The sequence below is a fragment of the Protopterus annectens genome, chromosome 4.part1 (assembly GCF_019279795.1).
Source record: "Protopterus annectens isolate FY-2018-M chromosome 4.part1, PAN1.0, whole genome shotgun sequence".
Classification (NCBI taxonomy): Eukaryota; Metazoa; Chordata; order Ceratodontiformes; family Protopteridae; genus Protopterus; species Protopterus annectens.
In genome coordinates, this window is record NC_056734.1 from 883,938,817 (window position 1) to 883,959,481 (window position 20,665).

Here is a 20,665-nt window from a genome sequence, read left to right on the forward strand (position 1 = left end):
TTTGTTGGTACAGTAACTTAGAAGTATACTATTAAATTGTTATTGATGGCAGAAATAATATTTAATGAAAAAGGTAGCAGGACACACTAATTTCTTGGTCTTTGCAGGTGGACATGGTAACACACAGCAGCAGTTTTACAATAAGGAACCAATTCACTTAAAATTAACACTACAAGCAGAAATGCAGGAGCTCAAAAGATTTTAGTCTGGTATATTTTAGACCAATCTTTGCCTACTAAAAAAGGGTATTATTTAATGCACACTGGAAAATATTTAGTTTTTGTGTGGTTTATTTGCAATGAGTTAACACCTTATGAAAACTAACATAGCTCTACTTCATAGTCATTCAAAAATGTTTTAAAGTTCTTGTTCCCCCTCCCCAACTTGAATCAAGATGAGTTTTCTAGTTCTGCAAGCATAGATACATCCTTGTAAGTGCCATAAATGCAGTTCTGCTAATTCTCCAAGTATATCTACAGATATTTCACAATCAGATTGATTCCAATAAATTTCTGTCTAATATCCTCCAATAGTTCCTGATTTTTGCATGACAATAGAAGGAAGCTCTGTGGCTACCATCTCTCACAATGAGTCTCCTTATCTTTTACATTAGCTACTGTCTCTTCAGTAGACCTCCCTACAGTAACTTTTTTCTACATAGCCCTTCCTTTTTATAGGAATAGTGTGGGTGGTGGTCTCATTCAGGATAAATGCATGGGTTCTTCCTCATCCATACCACCCCATACCGGTCACCAGGGGCCACAGTACGACGCACATGCACATACAGACACACATTTGTGTATCTATGCACTCACTTTAGTCTATATATTGGAGTGTCTATGCACTCATTATAGTCTATGTATTTGTGTATGTATACTGACAATTATAAAAACGTGGCAGTATGCTGTTATGCTTGCCCATTTCCAGTGCCAAGATTTGTACTTTACGTAACAGAAGATATGTAAGGAATGGCAACAGCATGTGCTGAAGTCTCTGTCAGAGCCAGTGCTCGCAATTTGTGCTTCACAGCTGTCTACACCATTGCAGAAGGTGCAGGCAGTGTTTACCATTACCTGATAGAACAATAGGTAATGGACAGATAGTGGGCCATTTGGAAGTGAAAAAGGGATATTGAAAGGAAACTAATCAACATGTGGAATCCAGGTGAATGTAAAGTAGGTTTATTTCTGTGGACACAAAAATATGTGTAATATTAAAATTATTAGCTATAGGGACCTTTTAGTGCCCTGTAAGGATCATATTAGAGCTGTCTCATGCTTTATCAGTCTGGTAGCAAGCCGCATATAATATGATTGTTGTATATTATGTGCTGCAGAGAATTCTGGGTTTGAACTAGATGGTTGATGACCCTAATATGCAACCCTTTAACAAGATTTGGAACTCCTTAAAATGGGAACTGTTGGAACATCCCTCCTTATTTTGAAGTGATAATCTAGAGTGAGTTGTATTGTATCTATGTTGAATACTTTATCCTTGTATACGTTATCTGTTCTTTTTCCTTTTGCATTCATACTTGTGTTTTCCATTGCTGCAGATGTATTATTTAATCTAACTGTGTTCTCAGACATTCACTATAAGCCATAAACTGATGAGAATTAAACCATTATAGAGGTAATTTTATCACTAATTTGATGGTTATGTATCTATTACTTTAACAAATGATAACAGTTCCTTCATTTTATTTCTTTTCAAAAATTTGCGGTCCAGTTTTTTTGTTTCCTGTACTGGAAGAAATTGGGTTCATCTGCTCTATTTCTGAACAGCATTAAATGATATGTAATGCAGTCCCCATAAACTGATGAGAATTAAACCATTATAGAGGTAATTTTATCACTAATTTGATGGTTATGTCTCTATTACTTTAACAAATGATAACAGTTCCTTCATTTTATTTCTTTTCAAAAATTTATGTCCAGTTTTTGTTTCCTGTACTGGAAGAAATTGGGTTCATCTGCTCTATTTCTGAACAGCATTAAATGATATGTAATGCAGTCCTTTTTTACTACATACTTCAGCACTCTGAGATAATCTGGAATTGCTGAGCAAATATAGGTGACCACTTTTGCCATTTGCCCAAATAGCTAACTCTATATTAATGGAGCACATCTTAATTGGTTGTGCTTTGACTGTTAACTACTGCAGGCAGCACACTCATTCATTGACTTTAGTGACAGCATTTTAATAAAAGAAGTCTCAGTATCTCAATAGATTTGCTGGTGTGCATTATGCTGTTGCTAAGTTCCTAGGTCAGCCTGAGATGTGTTCCTGTATGTCTTCTCAGTTGCTCTAATGACATTGTTACAGTTCCCTTGTCCTACCTGCTTCAGAAACTGAATGTGGTGCTGTTTTATTCCCTATAATAACCTGTACATTAGGTTGTTTAAACTGCAGAGAAATTGATTTAAAGCAATGTTTGCTAATTAATTTTCAGATTGTGACTTCTGGCACCCATCTACCTCCTTTGTCTAAGTAGTAAAGTACTGTAAATTGCCTATGACCAGGAATTTAAAATCATTTACTATTATTTCTGTGCAATGCTGCAAATTGTTTCTGAGATTTCTGACATAGTTAAAGAAGGCTTTCTGGTTACCCTTTACCTAGTTGGTTATTTTTTACCTCATGTCTGGCTTTGATTGATTTGATCAGGGTAACAAGCTCCGTATTAAGTTTAGCAAGAGTGTCCTTAGCATCTTGAGAGTTAAATTTATTTTTGCAGGCAATATGTTTTCTTTTATTACAGAACCTGTTTATATGTGGGTTTGACTAAATGGAATTATTCTTAAATGTGGCTTTCTGTTTACTTCAGAGGGGGATAGATATGTCTATGCAGCTATTTACATGTGCATAGGATTTGACAGTATAGGATTCCACATAATTCAGGCCATCGCTAGTTTTAGTAGATTAACCTTAGCATAATCTCTGAAAACAGAGGTACTGGAATATGCTTTTGGCTTCAGTCTTCTAATGGATGTGACTGATTTGTGGTCCAGTTTAACTAGGGAGGAAGTGGCAGTTGGTGGACACCAAAGTTGTCCCATATTGTTAAGGACCAAGTCCAGGATTTTATCACTCCTGTTTGGGTAGAGACTAACTGATCTAGCAGCAACCTCTATTAGTTACAAATTTCTTCAATGTGGATTTTACTACAGAGATTGTGTATATGTTTTACTGATACTGGTGGACTTGAGTAGACTTTTTATGATGGAAATGTTCTGAATTGGGCAATTTTGTCATTGGTGGATGCTTTTTGTTTCTTTGTTTACTGGAAAAATTTTCAAAACAATAAATTTAAAATGCCCTTTAACAACTGTACTGTATTGTACAAGGAATATAATGTAATACATTCAGGAAGGTGTATCAAAGAGCATGTGTATGTTATGTTCGAGGGGCCTATGATTTTGAAGACAGCCCAGAGTTATTATTTGCAATTGGCAAAATGTATTTTCTCTGAAAGTGGGTTTCAGTGCTGTTTCAATGCATGTGAGTTTCAAGGGCAGAGAAGTTTTAATGTTGGTCTATTTTCATTGAGACTGCATTGCTTTAACAGATATGTATTAGGGTTTGTGCTGTAAAATGCAAAATAAAACTTTCAAATGAAATCCTAAATCATCGCAGAAGTAAAGCAGTATGCACATTAGTGTTTATGGTAAATGGGGCAAAATAACCAAGGGATGGGACATTGGAATGGCTGCAGGGGGGGAGGCTCTATTTGCCATGATTTTGTGAGGGGGGGTATCAAACTCAGACAGCCCCGGTTGAACTATACCTCTCAGTTGTCCATATCTTTGCAGAATTAATAGATATTTGCTGCTTATTTTTGGTTTGTTCCTCATAAAATTTGTGGTTTTCTAGCAAATCATTTAGGAATGAAGCCATTAAATGACAGACACTGAGTTTCAGATGTCATAACCTTCAGAAAAATGCATGCTAATGCAAGACTGTCTAAGTTTATACAAGAGCAATTTTTAGTAGTGTTTGTATGTTCCCCAATATATTTGGCCTTGTTCAGATTTCCTGCATTAAGAGGTTGAGAGGTACGTGCAAATCACTTTGTAGATTAGGAATATCCAAACATCTCAATTGTCCCAATTCTGGCTCAAAATGTTGCTCTCCCTAATAATCCCTCCTCCAAAATGGCAATTTTGGAAGAAAATGTGGAGGGTTTACAATTATAACTGTAATGATCAGTTATAGATTACCTTTATTTCAGAAATGCATGTGGATGCTCTTATTTTGTTAGCTGCTTCAAGTTAACTGTTAATATTAAAAGGTGTCCCTTTTTGACAGGTATTTTGCATCACATTTTGGTCTGTTTTTCATAAAATTGTGGTTTCTGGCAAATTAGTGGCAAGTCATTAAAGATTGAAGTTAGAAAATAATGGCAGACATTTGAGTTTCAGATTTTATACCCTTCAGAAAATTTGTACTAATGCAAGATCTACCTGTTTTATTAAGTTAATAAGAGCAATATTTAAAAATTGGCCTTATTTTGGGCCTGTGTCCCACTTCTAGTTCTATGTATGGCTTTGTCCAGATTTCTTGCTCTGAAGTTGAGAGGTAGGAGTGTCAGAGCCATCACTGTCAGCCAGAGACATTTCAAATTATGACATACTTATTGCACCCCAGCCCCCATTGTAGTGGCTCGGGATGTGTCCAAGGAAGGCAAGAAGCAGTTATGCAGTAAGTGTGCAGAGTATTCCCCCATCCAAGGTAGATCACAAATATGACTGTGGCTTTTCATCTGTCCTTGATTTTGCAAAATGTTCTGGTTTTCTATCAGATTTTTATATTGTTGATTTATGCTTCTTATTATTCAGGAACTGCATGCTATCACAGTGTCCTGTTGCTCTGTTTAAGTAGCCATGGTTTAATGAACATCAGGTAAGCTTGTCGGAGATTGTAAGATGCAAGTAAGCTTTAGTAAGCTTGTCGGACATTGTAAGATGCAACTAAGCTTTAGTAAGCATATTGTTAAAGAATTGCCAGCATTGAAAACCTTTTTGTTGTTGTCATGCAGAGAATATTTACATAGCTAGATAATGTATAAGCCTTGGGTATTGAAATGCATATGACAGTTTTTGTAATAAAAGGACAGGATTACAGTGTTTTCAGAAGCTCATTACATTTTATTGGAGACCAGTGTCTTATAGCAGTGTCTGTGTGTTAGTACACTTGTAGTTGGGTGGCTTTAATGGTATATGGTAAATAAGCATTGCTACCTTACTTAAAAGCCAAGCCCTGCAACAACTAGCTCTACACTGAAGTCAAAATACAATAGCTCTGGTGGGTAAATGTACTCTGTAGTAATCAAAAAAAAGGCAAATGTTTGAAATAACTACAGCTTATGTGCAAACACAATAGGTAGTGATGAAACAATGCTCTGCTAAAAATGCTTTAATGCTCCACATTGCTGAGCTGCAATCACTAGCTACCAGGATTTCACCCACTTCAGATCAAGCACGGTGCCGTCCAGTGCAACCTTCCCAGAACTAATTCAAGTCTGACCAGAATTATTTGGTGTGTGTATAAGAGGGAGGTAGCATACCCTCAGCTGTCCAGATTTTTGCCCGTATTCCTCTTAAAAAGGATTGAAGTTGCTAAATAATGAGACATTTCAGTTTTAGATGTCATGTCATTTAGAAAATGCATACTAACACAAATCCTGTTACTCTTGCAATTTTCTAAGTTTCTGAGAGCCATATTTATAATCTGTCCCTATTTATTTTAGGCTTTGTCAAGATTTCTTGCACTAAGGGTGAGGCCTTGAGGGGTGTGGTATCTTTGTAAGAGAGAGAGAAAGTGAAATGCCCAAATTAGAGTTAGCAGGTGGAATTTTCAAGTGCATTTTCAAGGAACTGTGAGTTTTAAGGAAGCGAAGTTCACTGCTGCTCATGCCAAGTCTATTTACAATGTGCAACCATTTTGTTTAGCAAATGGTATCTCTATTGTGGTATAAAGTTTTAAAGCTGTTAGTAGCACCACAAGTAGAATACTTGCATCTTAATGTAAAGGCTTGAGGTTCTATTCCTACAGCATATACATTTGTATGCTACAGTCCTCAGGATGTCCTCCTTTGGATGAGATGCCTAATAACTATGAACCTGTTTTTCAGCTCGTCATCCATTTTCTATTGCAATATACCAGCTTACAATTTTTTTTAATTTAACATAGGCAATTTATTCTTTGACGGCAGCAGGCACTGAATTTGTAGATGAAACACTGAAATATACAGTTTTCTAGCAACAACATCTTCATTAGTTTCAGATATCTTTAATGTGGAATTATTCAGATTACTTTTACTTTGGCAGCGACACTCAAACAAGTGTTGCTGTATAATACAAGGGATATAATTCAATTATATATTATAATTAAAACAATCAGGTAAATCAAATAACTTTTGCATGGCCCTAACGGTGTGCAAGGAGCCTATTGCTTAAACAGTTCAAAGGTAAATAACCTGCAACTGGCCAGATGCATTTTCTCTGAATGTGGGTTTCAATGCCGTTTCATTGAATGTGAGTTTCAAAAGTAGAGAAGCTTTAATGCCAAGTCTGTTTTCATTGTAAGACTATTGCTTTGTTTAGGTTTAGTAAATGTCTCAGTGTTTGGGCTATAATGTTTGAAATAAAAGTTGTAAATTAAATCCAACTGCCTGTTATCATTGTAGAACTAAAGCATAACACAGTATGCACACAGATTTGAACAGTGTCTACAGTAAATGGGGAGAAATAGCCAAGTAATGGGACACTGGAATGGCTGTGTGGGCGGGGCCTGGGGTGGGTGGACTTGGGGGGCTGTGTTGGCAGGGGCGGGTGAGCTATGTGGGTGGGGCTCCGGGTTTGCACCCCCCTGCAAAAAATCCTGCGGGCTCCCTTGTATATATATATATATATATATATATATATATATATATATATATATATATATATATATATACACATACATATATATGCACACACACACACACACACACACACACACACACACACACACACACACACACACATTATATTATAAGATAAAAGCAGCTGAGGCTAGCACTCTTTAAATAATATGCAGTTTTTATATATAGACAAAACTGAATATAGGTTCCTCCTAGTGAAAACAAAGCTGTATGGTTTAACCAAGAGCATATCAAATACATTTAATTCAGTAATATGTTCAGTCTTATGCCACTGGAAAATACTGTCTATTGGACAATGTCTCTGGTTTCTCTGCCAGGACATTTTACCACTTTTTCTTTACATGTCGTCCTTCACTGTACTTTGTTCTTTCTCTGTCACAGAATTGCTTCTCTGGTCAAGTTTATTTTCACAAAATATCCAAAGTTTGTATTTCATTCATTGTTTTATTAAACAATTCTCCTCTCACTAAAACAGATATGTATTTTTGTTTTATTTAAGAAACATGTACCAACCTAATGCACAGCCTGTGCAAATGGCACAGAGAGTTAAAGCCCTGATGGTAGCCCAGGCAACCTAAGTTTGAGTAGCAGTTGGCAGCACATGAAGGCAGAATGGTTGTGTGAGTTGACTCCCTGGTGGAGACCTAGGAAGACAAATGTCTAGTGACTCCTCTGTGAGGGTAGTTCAGTTCTGCTGGCATCAGCCTATTACAAAAGAGTGGGTGGGTTCAGCAACTGATGCTCATTGCAGACTCTACCCATGGGCTTTTATGGGGAAGATCAATGGGAAAGGGTAGAAGAAAAAACAAATCCTGAACCACCCTGGATTGCTGATTAAATAATGCACCCTCCCAGCTGTCCTTTGGTCCAGGTAGTGGAAAAACGACTGCCAGGCAGTGAGGCAATGATAAACAAAAATTCTTCTTCACAGGAAGGTATCAGTGGAAGAATGTATGTGTTACTACAGCAATGTTGGTGAGATCTTCATACGGTGCTAGACTACTTCCTGAGATTGTCTATACTAATGAGATTTTATGCTAAACGACAGTACTTTTCTGCTATCCACTATTCCAGTTATAGCCAGTTTGCTTTTGAGGCTAATGAGTTGCACCATGTTGCCTTAGGAAGGTAACCATTCAAAACCCTTGATCTCTCATTCAAAAGTAAGGGGTAGAACACAATGAATTTATAACACTTAAAAATGAGGGTGAGTTTTAAATATTTAGATTACTTACACATAAAGTTGACAGAATAGTAGTATCTGTTCTTTGAAAAATAAAAACAATTGTGTTTTAATAGTTGATAATATTAAATCATTTATTCTAATGCTGGTGCTGTTCTGACATAAAAAAATGTTCATTTCTGGCTACTCACACAGATGTTTTATGGCAAAATCTTGGACACCTTTGGAAATCTGATAACGCCCTTGTTTACTGAAAATATTATTGAAACATGTAACATTCACATTATTTTGATCAGTGTGTCTGAAGGGCATATTCTGTAATCAAGTTTAAGGCCATAACTGCTCAAGCCAGAAAGTCAATTAACTTCTCATTCTTCAGTGATATGACCTGCTGCTGAATGAAGCATTGTAATTTGTAGCTACTGAAAAATCTGCCTGAAAGTACTGGAGATCATACAATTCCTTTCTAAAAAAGTTGTAAGTCACGAAAACATTGAACTGAGTGGAAAGGTTTCAGGAACTATTATTTTATCTTGTCTGTTATGATTTACTTACAGTTGATCAGTGTCTGGTCTCTATGGCACTGTTGAATTCAATTCTGTAAAAAAAAAAGGAAACAAAAACACTAGTTTTGGAATGAGCCAAATTCTGCAATGTAATATGAAAAATTGATACCACTAATCAAAAAAACATTGACAGCAACATTAAATAGCCAACAGAAAGATTAAGGAGTATGCTTCCCATTGCAATCAGAATAAGATCAGTTGTTAATTTACTTAAGAATAATCAGATATATGAAAATTATGTGCCCCATATAGTTAAAGCCTTTACTTTGACCCAGAAAACCAAGAATAAACTAAGGACCTAGCCATTCTAAGTGGGCTGTTTTATTTATCTATCTTCCATGATGGGCAAGTCCTGACTTAATTTTTGGTTTTCTGTTCTCCAAATAGGTAAAGCCTTTACTTTGACCCAGAAAACCAAGAATTAATTAGGGACCCAGCCACTGAAGGAGTCATATGAGGGAGTGAACAGCATACAGGATTTACCCATCACAGAAGAATACATAAATAAAATAAACCACTTAGAATGTAACAAGCCTGATAATCCCACCCTACCCCCCAAGTGAGGGTCAGAGCCAACAGACAAAATATAAAGCAAAGGATAGACAGTGATCCAGTTATCTTGTTAAGCCAATATTAGTTGGCTTCATTAGAAGACTAGGGCATCTCTCTATACTTTATTTTATATTTCATCTTGGGAGAAGGAAGGCCATCTGAACTGTTGCATTACTGCTAACTAGTGGAAATCAGGATATACAGCATTAAACAGATGTCTTAAGGATACCTGTCTGACCCTGTCAGTTTATGTACAGAAGCAGTAGCCCTCATACCACTAGTGCAAATGCATTCATATGTAATATGTAGGTAAGGGCATACCAGGCACCTTTCTACTGTGAACATGCACATATGTTACTAGTAGGTATTTGGAATTTCTTAGTGGAAGCATCCCTGACTGACCATAAAGGCAGCACTGTGCACTACTAAACTATAACCCTCAGTTTGGAAAAGTAGGAGCATCTGCTATACTAGTTATTTCTAGAGGTAGAAGATGCCCTTGAATAAATATGCCCAGTCCGCTATGATGAGGAATAAATATGTCAACAGAATGATTAGGATGAAGATGAACGTTGAGAAAAATATGGAAAAAATAAAATAGAAAAAAAATAATAGTCCTGATGGAAAATAGAAAATGACACCATGAAATTAAGGTAGCTGAGCTTCTTAAAGACAAGTAGATCAGACGCTTGGCAGTCAAATCTATGAAACTATAACATTTTCCAAAAAGTTAACTCGGAATGTTAGGTACAACATAAGTTTGTCATTTAGCCCTTAACAATTCAAGTTCAACTCAATGCTAAAGTGATGGTCACTATGGAATTGTTTGGTAATGGTATATTTACATTTGGTGGAAAAGGTCACTATTCTGTAGAAATATGAATCATTTTTATAGTGTATTTAATGTCACCTCAGTACTTTTGTATTCTGGACATTTATTTCATTCACTGCCATGAAGCAATGTCCTACAATCCTCATCAACATTTCACAAAATCAGCAGATTGTTGTCATATCATGTATCAATTGAATTCAGTAGCACCATATATGCCTAATTCCAGTTTGTCTGTCACGTAGTTTACATATTTGTCTAAGGGGTGTCATTTAGTCTGCGGATTTGTCTGTTCCTTGACAGAGTGAATATCAGTGAAATGATGTCAAGTGTTCTGTTTAGCAAAATTTCAAGATTTCAGGTAAATGGAACATCAGATACATGCAGGTAACTGAACGGTAGGTTTGGGTTACTACTGTTGAAACTTTCAGATATTCTGGAGGTTTCAGCATTAGTGGTTGAAAGCACTTGAATGAGTGTATGTGGATTAACACTTGAGTAAGGGCAAAGTGAGGGAATAGAATGAGTGCTGCTTTTGTGTGTGTGTGTGTGCGTGTGTGCGTGTGTGTGTGTGTGTGTGTGTGTGTGTGTGTGTGTGTGTGTGTGTGTGTGTGTGTGTGTGTGTGTGTGTGTCGTGTAGTGGTACTGTTAAGGAAAGGGTTTATCAAAGTTAAAAAACAGAGTTACGGGCAGAGACAAGTTGGATTTAGGGTTTGTATACATTAGAAAGTTGGCAGAGGTTAGTGAAGCTTTTCTGTAAGACCACCACTATTCAGATAAAATATCTCTGAGTGTATGGTGGTGTTGAGACAGTTGGACCTTTTCATTATGTTCATTTTAAAAATGCTGGCATTGATCACGTGAGTGTTTGATGTGTTTTGATTAATCAACATATTCCAATTTAAAGGTACAGCCGGCCTTACAACCTCATCTCTCTACCCTTTTAAATCGCTTTCAAATGTCTCTACTTGACATGCTTTCCACAATAATTTTAATAAACAATGATAAATCCATTCCACTTATTCAAGGTTCATTAACTACATAAAATAAATACTTAGTAAATTCTTATATCTAAATTCTGATTTGATGTCTATTAATCAATACTAAATGTCTTATACTTTCAGCAATGTTTCATCACTTTAGGAATTCGAAATATACCCAAAGTCTCCTGGCAATGCTCCAGTCTACCCACAGCTTCCTGCTTTTTTAGTTATTCCTTTAATTTTCTCAAACCAGCTGCCCAAAGTCTCTCACACATCCCTTCCAGTTCATTGTTTGTTGCTGTGGGGTGGACATGTCCACCTCACTAACACCTCCCTAACCCTGCCCATGATCCTATCCCTAAACCTTTATCACACCTTGGAAAAACCATTTCTATAACATAACCATCATTTAAACAAATTGTATCAGGATATTTGATGGGGTTTTATTGATTGCATCACAAAAGGAAACTTTTAATTTTTGAAACCCTAGTATCAATCACTTGCATGTTAATGATTTTACATTTCAATATATATATATATATATATATATATATATATAAAACTACAGGAAACTCTACCAACAGACTCAGCATAGCTAAGAATGAGTTCAGGTGACTGCTTTACCACTACATAATATAAACCGTAGTAAGTAATCTTGGCATCCTAAACCCTGAATCTGTTGTACAAGTCTGCAGCACAGTATGTTACTGCTGCTAACCATTTCAATATAACAGAGTGTGTCCATGGCAGCTGTGACTCAAAGAACATGTTGGAGGATTTCTAAATAAGCCACAACACTGCAGACTTTGTTTTTTCTGCTGAGTGGAGGCGTCCTCAGATGCATGTTATATGCTATACATAGCTTTATACCTTTAACAAGATGGAATGATTTCCCTCAAATTATTGTGCTAAGAGAGACCGTCATAGCTACTCTGTCGGTTCTTTGATCCTGCATTCAGTGCAGATGCTAGCAATATGAAGAAGAAGATGCAAGAGTGGGAGGTCCTTACGTCTGTCTTGGAACACAGTCCAAATTGCTTATTTGTATTTATTTATCTTGTTACACATGAATGAATCAGGCTATAATAGTCTTTTTCTTTCAGTCCTGACCTACATACAGAGAAAAACATTTTAAAAAACATAATACAATAATATATTAATAACATTGTGTGCAAAATAAACTGTGCCAAAAAAAAGAGTCTGTTATTTCCAGTACGTTGATCACATTTTTTGAGGTCTCAGTTTTTACATCAAACTAAAAATCCCTGCCTTGTCAGAAATCACAATATAGAGATAACTTTACAATTTAGTTAAACTATTAGATCTTCTTGCATTTGAATCATCGTAAAAGAAATACCTAAAGAGTTTGTTAAAGTAGGTTGTAGTTGGAAAATCTGATGACAGAAGGGACTAAATTACATACACATACCTCAAGTCATAGAAAATTCTTTGTTACTGTACACAAGAGATTGCCTGAGACTAAACAGGGATTCTGTAAAGGTAGCATAAAATTTAAAGTTTGGCCAGACAGCATGTTTGTGAAGGACAGTATTCAAAGTTCTGTATTTTGTAAATTAGATTTGCAATGACAAGGCTTGCAGTATAAGAAGTGACAGCCATCCTTTTTTGCTTTATGGTAGGTAGTCATTTTGTCCTGCAGGTAACCCCAGTACAACTCCAAAGATTTCATTTTGCAAAACGTGAGTTCTGGTGTCACAACAATAATAATTAGCAGTTATGTAAGGAGAAGGGCACTCAGCAAATGGAAATTGTACCTCTTTTTCTCAGTGTTCTTAAAGCTTCCTTAAGAACTAAGTGAAATGTTTATATTCAGTTCCAAAGAATAAAGTGTTTTGTATCCTATCCAGATGAAGATTAAGAGAAAGAAACAAGTGATTTCTAAGGCAAAATCAGTGAACTCATTGTACTGTTTCCACAGCTATAAAAGGAGGGGGGGTGATCTTTGTTAAACATACTAACTTTTTTAGAACAAAATCACATACATTTTACAGGAATGGTACAGCAAAGGGGTAATGAGTTGAGGGGCAGAAAGTGGCCAAATTCAAAGGAGTGTAAAATCATACATATAATCGAGAGCTTATAGTACAGGATTTTATACAGTAAAGAGTTAATCAAGAGGTACAAAGGATATGGTGACAAGAATGTGTCTATTTTACTATTTGGGGAACTGTTCTGGTAAGAGAGTGTGTTTGGGCTTTCGGAATTCTTTATCTTAGCCTCCATGGATAAATTAGTGAGATATCTGCATGGTTAGTTCATTCAGGCCTAAAGTTAGTAGTTCTTTAATTGGAAGGGGATGACTCACGGAGACAAAGGCTCCTGTTAAGTCAACAGAATGTATTCAAACGAGAGTCTGGCTGCACGGAACTAAAAAGAAAAGGCAGTGTCGATGCTATGTGTGTTATAAGGTTTTCCAAATCAATGCTGCTTGAGAATACATCAGCTACTTAAATGCAGCAGTAAAGTACAAGTATATAAAGATGTTTATAGCTTGATAAGGCAACTGCTGAAGGGAATGTGATAAAAATTGTGATGCAAGGGAAATTATTCACAGATTTCATAAGCTGGAATGAATTTGAGGTGTAGACCATACAAGCCAGCTTTAATACAACCAGAAACATTTTAAAGAGTTGGCTTGTCTCTTAAAGTGAGTGAAGATGGAAAGAGATAGCGAGTTGAGCTTAAAGGAATACAATGAGAAACAGAGGCAGTGGTAGTGTCTGTGACGTATGGGGATTGTTCATCTACCTCAAACTGTCTGCAAAACTACAGCTTGTTTTAAGTTCAGTTAATGAAGTAGCAGTAGCCTCTATCCATTATGTCAACATGAATTATGGCAATTATTTTAGGACTAAAATGTTTGACTTATTACATATATTTATGTATTCTTATATATTGTTAGTTTTTGAATTATAATGGGGATCAAATCAATGTAATTTAGACGTGATACCTGTGCCAGTCACCTCTTCCCAACCCTCACCACACACCTGCCCACTACCACTGGTTACCACTTGTCAGGTCTACTACATTGAGCTTCACTCTTTCACGGCTTTTGCTTACTACTCTTCTTCAAATTAGAAGAGACATATCACAGTGAATCTATGTTTGCTAAATCTCTCCTGCTCTGCAGAAATTCTCACCATTACTCTGTCTGGGCAAACAGTTGACTTGAATTTATAAAACGAATAACAACCTCCCCTCTCTGAATTTCTTACCCTACCATGTATTATTCAGGCAAATGTCCATGATTAACTGATACATTCCTAGTCATAATCTACTTTTCTCAAACCAATTTATCTGTATACTAACATCTCTCACAGCCATCATGGTGTCTGTTTATTGTAGCAATGTCCTTCTGGATCAAAAAAAGCCTGTGACTTGCTACCTGAAAAAATGATATTAACACATATTCCCAACTTTTTTCGTGATCATGCCTATGAATGTTAGCTAACCAAATACTACTCATAAAGTATTAACTGTCTTCTTCCAGCATCTTTCTGGTCTTTAGATTTGTAAATATATACACAGATTTTGTAGAAACATAATCCAGATAAGTTATATCCGTGTTTCTGAAACTTTATGCATATAAGCTGGCTTTGAATAATCTGATGGGGCATTCATTCATTTGACTGTCTCATTTCTTCCACTGTATCATTATTCCCAAATTACATTATTGTAATTATTCCTCTAATGTCTAATGTCTAATATTATAATATATTATTCCTCTATAGGCTCAAACCCTTCCTTACACTTTCAGCCAGGACTGCTATAGCACAAACACATCTGATCTCTACCCTTCTCTACGCCTTTCCTATTTTTACCAATCTATCAAAATCCAATTTTAACAAATGGCAACCTCATACAATAACATTGCTAGATTTGCCACAGGTGCTTAATTTCGTACCCACCATTGCATAAATCTGAAACAACTAGGCTGGCTAGAATTACAAAACCATCTGCTGCTTCAACAACTGAAATCATCCACAAGATCTTGTATCACCCCATAAATACTCCCATACTCAGTAACCTTATTACCCCTTATAAAAACCTCAGAACCCTTCACTCAGCTAACAAGCTACTAGTCGCCTCCCATAATATCACTCAGTAAATCTGATGACTGCCTGTTTACTAACACTGTTGGTTTTAATTGGAACAAGCTTCCTTGTGAACTCACTTCACTGGTATCAACACCCCTTTTCAAGAAGCAACTAAAAACCTTCTTGAATTCCCACTGGCTGTGCCCATGTACTAACCCTGACTGACACTTTTTCACTGCTACAAAAGTAGGACTATTACTCCTATACCTTTTTTCTATCTAGCTATACATTCTTTTTGTATAGATAGTTTTGTAAAAAAAAAAAAAAGTTACTTTTGTGATTTGTGATTATCCTTTTACTCCTTTTTACTTCAATGTATACCTGGTACAAATGAGTTAACATAGTATGTCTTTTTGTTATTCCATCTTTGTGTGTTAATGTTTCACAGTGTAGCAATTACTTCTGTAATGGTGCCCTCCACATTTATGCAATGGTTTGAACTGATTTTACTGTATAAGCTTTTTGTACTTGCTAAAGTATATAACTTGTAGTGGAGCTTTTCTCCCCGGGCCTCTACTGAAAATGGACATGTATCCAGTTAGACTAGCCCGGTCAACAAATGTAAAATAAATAATAAATAAATAAATAAATAATTATGCTCACTAAGACATATAAGTCCTTACTTCTAAATTCTAAATATCTTTTACTACTATAAAATATCACTTTACCAAGATAACAGGCCACAAACAAAGAACAAAATAAGAAAAATAAAATAAAAAAAGATCACTGCTACAAATGTAAATGAAACACTGTTTAATACATCCGCAAGACTAAGCGTTTTCACCTTTCATCACATAGGCTTCTTTAGCGTCATTGTGAACAAACAATTCCCCTTGTTTAAAATAAGTGTAAAAGTCACATGCAAGCAATCAAAATTCTCCCCTAATACATATTAATGATTCAACATTTAAAAAGACATGACATATATAATGTGTGTAATATACAATACAATTTTCCAGCTGAAAAACCTTACACATTTTTTTTTTATTTTATTTTTCTTATTTTGTTATCTGTTATTACTATTCTTGAACTTTTAATACCTGCCACTGATGCTTATCCATCACAAATATACTATAAAAGTGCAGGTTTCATGTTTCTACAACAAGCTGATCAAGTAGTCCTTTGAATACAAACGTTTTACATTTTTACCACATGCTTATTATACTAATATATGTATTATGTATTTTTTGAATGAAACATTCCTCCCTGGGCTGTGCTGAAAATGGCTCAACCATTTTATGATCCTATCATGGGGCATCCAAGGACAAAAGATGGGATTCTGATTCTCTGAAGACAACTGACTCCCTAGGCAAGGTAAATGTATCACTCCGCATTAGCTGCTTAACCCTCACAATATCTGGCCAAAAGGAATGGAGGGATTTGCAGGACAAAAATGTATGCTCCATAGAGCCCACTTCATTCTCCTGGTATTGATATGCAATAACTGTTGTGGAGTATGAAGTTATCTATATACGAGTTTCCAAAAACATACCTTCCAATGCCACGAAACAGCATGAGTGAAAGGATCTTTTTCATAATCTGTAAAATATAATCCCAGAATTTTTTCCATTTGAACTGAAAGGAGGCAGATTTAACTTAGAGAAGACTGTGATTGGCTATAACTGTTCTTTATAACAGATTAACAACTGTGATTGTCTATATCTATTCTATACAACATATTAAGTACTGTGATTGGCTATAACTATTCCATGCAACAGATTAAGTACTGTGATTGGCTATAACTATTCTATGCAACAGATTAAGTACTGTGATTGGCTATAACTATTCTATGCAACAGATTAAGTACTGTGATTGGCTATAACTATTCTATGCAACAGATTAAGTACTGTGATTGGTTATAACTATTCTATGCAACAGATTATCCTCAGATCCTCTGCAGTAACTACATCTGTCTAACAAACAACACTTGCACTTAAAACCACCCAATGTAATTGTATTAATTAAGATTTTAAGAAAGAATTTAAGAAAGAAATATTTCTACAACTGCAATTGGGAAGAAGAAGCTCCAGTTTAAATTCTGAGGAAGACTCAACATCATTGTTTCCTAAGCATCTTGCACCAAGTAAGACATAAGGGTTATCAGCTATTGAAAATCTCTCTGAGCTCATGACTACTGTTTTATATTGTAGCACCTAATAAAAAATGGGTTTTGTTTCAAGTGGCTCTACCACTATTGATAGCAGTTGCTGTATATAAATTTTATTTCATAATATATGACATGTTTGCCATGGGGGTATAATTCTTCATAAGCATAAAATAAGATGGTGTGCAAAGAAGGGTCCAGATCTGGAGACTGCATGGCTTAGTATCATTACTCAATGTACAGTGCGCCTAAACCTTCTTGTTTTGTGGAACCCCAGTGAACTTCTAGCATTTTCTACATTTTTTTAGAGTTCTATGCAAACTTTAGTACTGTCCAAAGTGAAAGACGGACATTAGGAAGGCCAGCTCCTAGCACAGGGGTAGTGTATACAATCTTTGAAAACAAGTTCTTATGAATTGGAGGTAGTCTTTTTTTCCATTTGGCAGAAAAAAAAATGATCATGCAGTAATATTTTCTGGAAGCCTGTTGTGGCATCTCAAAATCTCATTTCCACCATATCTTTTAATCTGTACTCTTAGATGAATGTATTTTTAAAATGTACCTTTAGTAGATTTGCAGAGAGGTAAATCCCATCATTAATACCTCTGATTTTGATGCAGTAAAGGTATAAGGTGTCTGCTTTTAGAATATACTCAAGTCTTTCCTTACTTGAGAAGAGAGTAGACACTTTAGAGTGTGAAAGGGAGAGTATTAAATCATCTGTAAATAAACCCCAGATTCATGAAGCTCGGCACAAGGCCGGTGTAAGGCTTGTGCCAGCCGTGTGGCGTATATATGGAGTAGTAGTGCCATATGCATATTAATGAAGGCATGCAGCCACCACAGCCACGTGCATAGGAAACATGCGCGAGTGCATGGGGCGTAACAAAGTTGCGGAGGGAGGCATGTCAATGTCGGCTGTCGATGAGCAACCTAAACTGCTGAATATTATAGTCCGCCTGCAGTAATACTCGCACCTATCAGTGTCCGTGGAGACTGAAACGTATATAAAGCATGCAAGATAGTCCCTGCGAACAGAAAATGAAGAAGCAAACACAAACACACGATAGGGAATAACAGGTCCCTACCCTTGAACAAATGACAGAAAAAACGTGTGCCTGTAGTCCAACATAGTGTTGATAGCTATACCATGTGGAAGTGAAACATATCATATGCTAGGGCGCTGCCAGGACGTCCAGCCCAATGGAGAGGGTCATCAGCTGACCCATAATGTGAGGGAGGGTACATAGCTGTGCAGATGTGTCCATAACAAAATACACGAGAAGAAATGTAGAGATATGTAGTGACTGTTTGTCCGAATCATATCCCACAAGGGATGTAATAGTCATATACAGAAGGTATGTCTGTATCCCACATAACAAATATGATAGGGAATAGAATACACATGTAAACAAATCAGGAGCATAGAAATAGCTACAACAATAAGAACACATGTAGGCCGAAAGGAACAGTATGACCTGTACCATCGACTAAAAATACCACCTGTCCCACTTTGTGAGCGACAGTACCGCTGCGGCCAGATGTGTCCTGACACAAGCTTGTAAACATGGCAAATGTGCAGAGATTATAGGACATAATTATCCCTCAGACGTCATGTAATAGTGGCATTAAACAGTTGTTCTCCACATGTATATTACATAAATGTCATAAGAAAAAGAATAAGCCACTAAAATGCTACAAGACTAAAGCTTAGATATAGGCAAGAGTTGTAAGTTCTATCTGCCGAAATGACTGTGGGTATGTGTCGGCATGTAAAATGTGTTGTGTCCACCGCAAATGTTACATTGTGGCCAATTGAAAAGGTGGAAACAGTACCGTAGACTGTGGGGAGGCATTGTCCACAACAGTTGGATATGTGGAAGGAATAGGATGGACATAGGAAAAGGTGCCATCCCCCCAATGAGTACAACAGGTCTGCAAAACCCGGGAGTCATCGGTAGAAGCCAAACTAGTATGTGACACAGCCGAACGGGTAGTACCCGGGTATACCAACTAAGTAATGAAAGTGAAGTATGGGCGTGTACCTATGTGTGTGAGGTATAGCATGTGGGAAGCAAACATGGCAGGGTAGTCCACACAACCATAAAGGTACCCGACACCTGTAGGGTAGTCAATGTGCTACTCTGGCCATGTCATGGCCCAACAACAAAAGTAGTGAGCTATCGGATGTGAGTAATTTGCATGTGAGGGGTGGATGGGTAATGGTAAAACCCGCAAAGGCGATACTGTATCGTATGCAGAAAAGGTGAACCAGAGGTATAGGAGGGGGCAGCGGGTGAAGTGGACATAAACACAAACACATGGAGAAACAGCTGCAAGACAAGCAGACAGGCCATAGTGTAGAACACAATCCCACAAACATATGTATCATGTAAATGTGCAATCAAAATGTATAGATATGTCACCGTCACATACCCACAGGTTGGTCCTGATGGAACTGGCCATAACAAATGCAACACACCTGACTGCATAATGGACTACCCAGCACACCCTCCACATCACACAACCCACCCCTATAATAGAACATCCACCAAACCCACCCGTACGTGGCCCACTGGTTCGTTGCAGACACAGCTACACATACCAACCCCTACGCATATGTAGTAGGTATTGTCACCCTAGGCAGTGTCAGGATAGCAAACCATGTATTCCCTGCATGTTAAACCCCCTGCACATTTTCATAAAGCCAAAATACATTTCAATATAATTTCTGTGTGGAATGGTCCAATTTCTGGAATATCCCTTACAGGATAAGTAACCTGTGTAAATAGTAGAATGGGTATGACAACAAAATGTCCAATCCTGTACATATCTGGACACAAGTCAGAAAGTGAAGTACAGGTCCAAGACATTGTCCAGACCTGAGTGGTCATGCATAACCTAGTACCCAGGATAAAACACCTTCCCGTGACGCATGTGTCCCCACACAAATATGCGGGAGAATATATTGCACACTCGCATAGTGGCAAACGGCAGAAGGGTGAGGAAGACACCCGACATTAACAGGATAACCCTGATGAAGTGTGAGGGATACCTAGTGTGTGCCGGCGTGACCGACCATACCTGACAACCTGTGTGAGCTAGATATCTGGACAGAGCCATGAATACAAGTGAGACAAAGGTAGAACAGCAGGTACAATATGCAAAGATAGCTGTTAGTAGTTATTCATGTATGTGCAGTGTGAGTACCCGGGAAGTCCACTGGGTGAAGAAGTGCCCAGTAACAGCGGAGGCCTGGGTAGAAAATCTCCACAAGCAATACAAGGAAATAAAGGCTACATAATGTTAAAGGTAAAATACAAGAGTAAACGGCATACAGTCAGGAAATACACATGCATAAAATTTGCATAATAAGACAGTGCAAATCCAGAGTTTTGTAGTGGT